This window comes from Papaver somniferum, chromosome 8, assembly GCF_003573695.1.
Source record: "Papaver somniferum cultivar HN1 chromosome 8, ASM357369v1, whole genome shotgun sequence".
In the NCBI taxonomy this organism is placed as follows: domain Eukaryota; kingdom Viridiplantae; phylum Streptophyta; class Magnoliopsida; order Ranunculales; family Papaveraceae; genus Papaver; species Papaver somniferum.
In genome coordinates this window covers 38,327,629-38,333,844 of record NC_039365.1, presented here as the reverse complement: position 1 = coordinate 38,333,844, position 6,216 = coordinate 38,327,629, and the positions used below count along the sequence as shown (strand labels likewise).

At 41.5% G+C, this 6,216-nt stretch overlaps 1 long non-coding RNA gene across 1 annotated transcript; it reads left to right on the top strand.

The window, feature by feature from the left end:
- The first annotated feature begins 346 nt into the window (after positions 1-346).
- Positions 347-2,766, top strand: LOC113306980. The gene is made up of 2 exons (XR_003338960.1): positions 347-648; positions 954-2,766. It is a non-coding gene; the product is annotated as an uncharacterized LOC113306980 (long non-coding RNA).
- The last annotated feature ends 3,450 nt before the right edge of the window (positions 2,767-6,216 follow it).

The following is a 6,216-nucleotide window of genomic DNA, read 5'->3' as shown; positions in this document are numbered from 1 at the left end:
GAGCGACTAATATTTTATCTAGGATTCAAATCAACGACTATTGGTTCAAGTACAAGCATGATAATCTCCCATTGTTGGCGCGCGTGCAGTTTGATTATGTTTCTAGGTAGGAGGAAAAAGCTAAAAAGAGAAGAGTAAATCCATGTTTACCGCATATCCATTCTTTATTTAAAAAAAAAAAGAGGTTGTGGCTAAGTTTTTTTTTTTTTTTTTGGAACAATTATTTGGGTTGACGAGATTGAAACCACAACCAAATAGACCTAAAAAAAGAAACACAAAAGCATACACAAAGCCACAAGCAACAACCAAGCTACTTCTTTCTAATATAAATTCCTGATTTTATCATCCGCCAAGATTTACTTAAAATCCAACAACGAGAATGATGGATCCCAGCTAAAAGATCATTGGCTATCTATTTTTTTCCCTGAAGCAATGTGTTAGCGCATTGATCAATCGAACTCGCAAGCATTTCTATATCAATCTTGTTTGTCAAGTTTAGTTGATCAAAACTATATACTTGATTTCTTGTATGCTTATAGGTATATCTCGTACTAGGATAGAATGTGTGGTTGATATTTAGACTTTACGATGCTCACAATTGAAGACGAAGATCTACCGAAGAACTTGGAGGAACTTCATCAACAAAAGGTATGTGGAGACTAAAACTCATCTATCACTCAGAAGTCTATTCTATTCTATTTTATCTCCTAAGAGACAAAAAGTCGTATATCTACATTAAGTATTTTATCATACACATTTGATATTTCGAGCTGAGTTTAACTCACTTATCTATTCCTCGAAATATATGTTGGAAGCTTTTAGCTTTAGCTAAGCTCATCGTATTCTTGATAAGTTTAGTTGGAAAATTTTTATTTGTTGGAAACTAAATATTATGTCAAAATATGATCATTTGAAAATTACCTTGAACATCTTACATGATTTGTGTGAGACAGTTGTTGATACATGAAAAATAATACCCCTTAACGGGTTCAGAAGTGTCCTTAAACGGAGAGGAAAGCCCAACGTAAGGAATGGGGAATCGTGAACTAGGCCCAAGTCCAATAAGATGACCTTCATTGAAAGAAGGATGAGTAAGGAATTAATCAAAAAGGAGAAGGTTATGTTAGGGAATGTATGACATTAGAGGTAATTAAGGAGGTTTAGGACATGTGGCATGATGTCATAAAAAATGGGCTTTTGGAAAGTCTATAAAATGGAGGAAAAAGTACAATGGAAGGTCAACTTTATCTCTTACTATTCCTAAAAATTAAGATCACATGGTGTACTAGGACTGGTAGGACCTAAACCGAATTCAGGTATTAACATTTGGAGGCCACACCCGAAGGCTCGTGCCTAGCCCACCATGACACACCTAGGAAACGCCAGCTCAAATGCGATGGAAAGTCAACCGAACAACCGACCCATCAACATGGACGAGGTAACATTAGAGGACGGAGACAGTGAGGCGGAGGCTCTGGACAAAGATTCCATTGTGCAACCAACAGGACGCGCGCCCCAAAGCAGAGGTAAAGGGGCAACGCAGGAGAAGAATGCACAAAAAATCCAGAAACCAGGGTCATCACCTCCAGTCCTACAAGACATACAAAAGGAGTTAGAAGAGCGATCACAAAGGAAGAAAGATCTAAAAAACTGGATAGCTCAAGCTGTAATAGCAGGTCAAAGTGCTCCTAGAGAAACATCGAAAGGAGAGGAACACTAAAATATCAAATGAACGGTGACATCGTAGGAGAAGATGGTGAAGTACTTCGAACACAATTAACACGTAGTAAAACAAGATAACCACCGCCAGGAAAGCATCCCATACCCAACAAATATCCGAGAATATCAGTACCTGAGGGCTACGTTTCTCCGAAATTCAAGACATATGATGGACAAGGAAACATGCGGAACACCTTAGCCGCTTCCTTTCAGCAATGAACGATAAGGTATCTGATGGAAAGCTGTGTCTAAGGGAATTCCCTAAATCATTGACAGGCACGACATTCACTTGGTATGACAATTTAAAAGCGGAGAGTGTAGATTCTTGGCATACCATGTCCTCATCGTTCCTAGGAAAGTTCTACTCTGCAAAAAGGAAAATCACATCAATAGACTTAAGAAAGGGTTGCCAGCGGATAGGCGAGGAAGTTGGAAAATATATTATGCGGTTCCGCCGATTGAATTTGGATTGTCACGAAGATATCAGCGAGGAAGCACTCGTGGAAATCTATGTATGAGGAATGATACCAGCCTTCAAAAGGATCCTAATCAACTTCAGATTTTAAACCTTTGTCGAGATGGAAGATGCAGCCGAAAGGATCGCTGATTGCATAGAAGGAATACCTGCAGATCCATCTTGGCATCACACAGTTAGTACCGCGTATGAAGCGCCTCGTAACGTAAGGCCCAACAACAATAAGGAGAGCGGAGACCCGATATCAAGTAGTCGACACAGCCCAACGGAGGAGCCGATGGACTAGGAAAGACTCAAACCCACCCCCTCCGCTGCCGTGTGGAAGAGAGCAGGCGATCGGACTCCTGAACCAGTGGGTCATCAGAGGAGAAATTCAATTACCTCCAACAGTAGTAGATGTCAACAAAATGAACAAGGATGCAACAAAATACCGCCACTATCACCAGAGATTGGGACATCCGACAGTAGAATATTTTGCTATAATAAGTATATTCGATCGGAAACACACATCTGGAGAGCTCGAGATAACGAAATAGGCGATTTAACACGACACCTTTCCGCGCCATTGAAAAGAGGGAAAAAGGGAAGAAGACAAGAAAAGAGATGGAAAATATAAAGGATAAACTGCATACAACTTGTAAACAACTCTTTTATGATAAGAATAATCTTTTCTTCAAAATTTTATAATCTGCAAAAGGCTACGGGAACGCCAAAGCACCCGATCAGCTGAAAAATATACAAAAGGCTACGTGAACGTCAAAGGCACCCGGTCGGCTTACAAATATACGAAAGGCTATGAGAAGCCAAAGGCACCCGGTCGGCTGAAAAATATACGAAAGGCTACGGGAATTCCAAAGGCACCCGGTCGACTGACAAATATACGAAAGGCTACGGGAACGCCAAAGACACCAGGTCGGCTGACAAATATACGAAAGGCTAGTAGAACGCCAAAAGCACCCGGTCGTCTGACAAATATATGAAAGGCTACGGGAACACCAGAGGCACCCGGTCAGCTAATGATTATACACAAAATCATGGGGACGCCGACGACGCCCAGATGGTCGACACATATACAAACTATGGAACGGCAGAAGCGCCCAGTCTGTTGACAGCGGCAAAGACTAAAAGAGGGAGTATACACATTTTACCTAAGCCCTGCTCACCTACCACTTCACTCTGAAGACAAAACAAAGGGGAATAGGCGTGTTTCAATCACGCCCTTCCCACCCAAACTTCCTACCCTAAATAAAATTTGGTGGTGGTGAGGGAGGGGTTGTAGGAGAATTTTAACTAAACCCTGTCAACCCGCCAACCCCTACCATGACTGAAAACATGAGGGGGAATGGGCGCGCTTCAACCACGCCCTGCCCACCCAAACTTAAATAAAATTTGGGGAGGGGGAGGGGGAATTTTAACTAAACCCTTTCAACCCGCCAACCCTTACCATGACTGAAAACATGAGGGGGAATGGGCGCGTTTCAACCACGCCCTTCCCACCCAAACTTCCTACCTTAAATAAAACTTGGGGTTAGGAGGGGAGGGAGGTCGGGGGCGAGATTTAACTAAACCATGTCCACCCGCCAACCTCTAAAAATGAGAAGGAATATGCACGTTTCAACCATGCCCCACCCATCCAAACCTCTTACCTTAAAAAAGGGAGAGGGGAATAGGCGAGTTTTAACTAAACCATGTCCGCCCGCCACTCACACTGAATGAAAATGTGAAGGGGATAAGCCATACCCATACATTCCACTGAAAAGGAGCATATCAGCATCAGCGCCATTACATGCCTCGCTCGCCCCATAAAAAAAAGGGAGGGGGGAGTATGTCAGCAATGCTTCACCATCAGCGTAACCACCCACCCTGCTAGCCCAATTAAAAAAAAAGAACGAGGGGAGAGAGAAGGAAAGGAGCACGTGGTGTGATTTGAAACGACAGAAAGGAGCACGTGGTGTGATTTGAAACGACACACAAAAGACTTGCAAGTATACAAGGCCAAGTTTTAGTATAGAGAGTAAGCAAGGGATCAGTCCACAGGGAGTGGGAGCATACGAGAAATTTTCCCAAGCTAGCAATGGAGACAAGGCACTATGGCAGTGAGCAAGGCAAAGTAATATGGCAATTGCAAAGAACCAAAACAGTTAACAAAGCAAAGATGACAAAGCAGCATGGAACCAAGGCTGTGAGCCAAGGGCAGGGGTGAGTTGGTGCACTGATTTCAATGCACAACAGGCTTCAAAATACAAGAAATAAACAGCAAGATAGCTAAGAAATTTAGCTGAGCAGGGAGCAAAATAAGACTGAAATTGTAAGTGACTGAAATAAGGTATTGTGGACTAAGCTAAGGCTTAGAGTCCACCTTTGTGTCCTATCCAAACAATGTGATCCTAGGTTGAGTTGAATATCCTATGCATACATCTAGAATGGGAGGAAAACTAATTTGCTCACTAGTTTGCCCCTAGCATTGACTGTCTTTTGACAGAACAATCAATCACAGGCACTATGAGCATCAATCTCTTCCCATTGCTCAATCAAAACAGACATCAGGATAACTATCCTAGCAATTCACCATTTGACAATGCACTAGGCTTCATCTGAGCCTCAGCCTAATGTAGTTTAGCTCATGCTAAACATGTAACTAGCAATAACATTCATTGAGTATGATGATTCAAGCAACATTCAACATTCGAGATAATTGAAAACAACATGCACACATTCACTGTTAACTGCATAAGAAGAACTGAAATTGGAATTGCATCAAAATAAATTTGTTTCAATTCTCTACTGGCTAGTCCAGAGATGCCCAATTTTACAACCCCTAACACCCTTTTATAGTTACAGCCAAAAAAAAACTAAAATCCCCAAATCAGTGAAATTAGGGTTTTACAAAAAATCCTTACCTAATCTCTGAAAACGATTGATAGATCTCACCCATGCTTCCTTGTCGTCTGCTGATACTACCCATGCCTTCGATTTACTCTCTAACCTCACCTATTTCATCAACTCCTAACCTAGGGTTCCTGTGAGATGAAACGATTAGGAGGTGATGTAATAAGTGGCTAGAAAAGTAGGTCTAAGTGATGATGGCTCGAGAGTAGGGGGATGTATAGGGGGGAGAAGATGGTGGAGTGATTTGGGGGAGAAGATGGTGGTGATGGAGACAGCGTCGCTGTTTCAGAAGAGGGGAAGAAGGAGATGGCTCGATGGGTTTTGGCTAGGGTGTGTTTGGTGCGGGTAATAGGGTTAGGTTGCTTAGGTGTTAAACGGGATCATCAAATTTGATGTTTTGTGAAGGGAATCCGTGGGATGATAACTTCTGAAACGGATCTAACGGCGAGATGGAGACAGATTATGAGCAACCGTTGGATGCAAAAATACAACGAAACTAACAGCTCAAGATGGAGTTAGGTGCTGTAGTGTTGGTAAGGTGCATCGAAATCTGATGCATGATGACGCAGCGACCGTTGGATGATGGAATGGATCCAATCTTACGGTTAAGAAGGAAAACGGGTTTGGGTATTGAATTTTGGGTTTAGGATATGGATTTGGGTTTAGGAATTGGATTTGGGCTTAGGAATTGGATTTGGGCTTAGGTAATCTTGAGCCCACTTCTTCTTTAAGAACAATTTCTTCCTTTTTAAGCCCATTTTTATCCTTGAGTCTTCCATAACACATTCTTCACTTTTTTTCCGCTAGAGATTCCACCGGCTTTCTCCCGTGTCTTTGCTCTTTTGGCTCCGCAACTCATCTAGTCTTTATTTGGTACCTAAAAATACAAAATTAATTAATAAAAATATTTATTCTTGAAAACAATGAAAATACAGAATATGGGATAAAATGTAGAATTAATGCACAAAAGATGAGTTAAATGCCAAGAAAAATATATAGAAATATGCACTTTTTAGCACTCATCAGCACGTAGTCCCGAACACCCAACACCCATCAAAAACATGAATTTAAAGAACAATAAAACATAAAAATCACCATTAATCAAACACTATCAATATTCCACAAAAACAAAA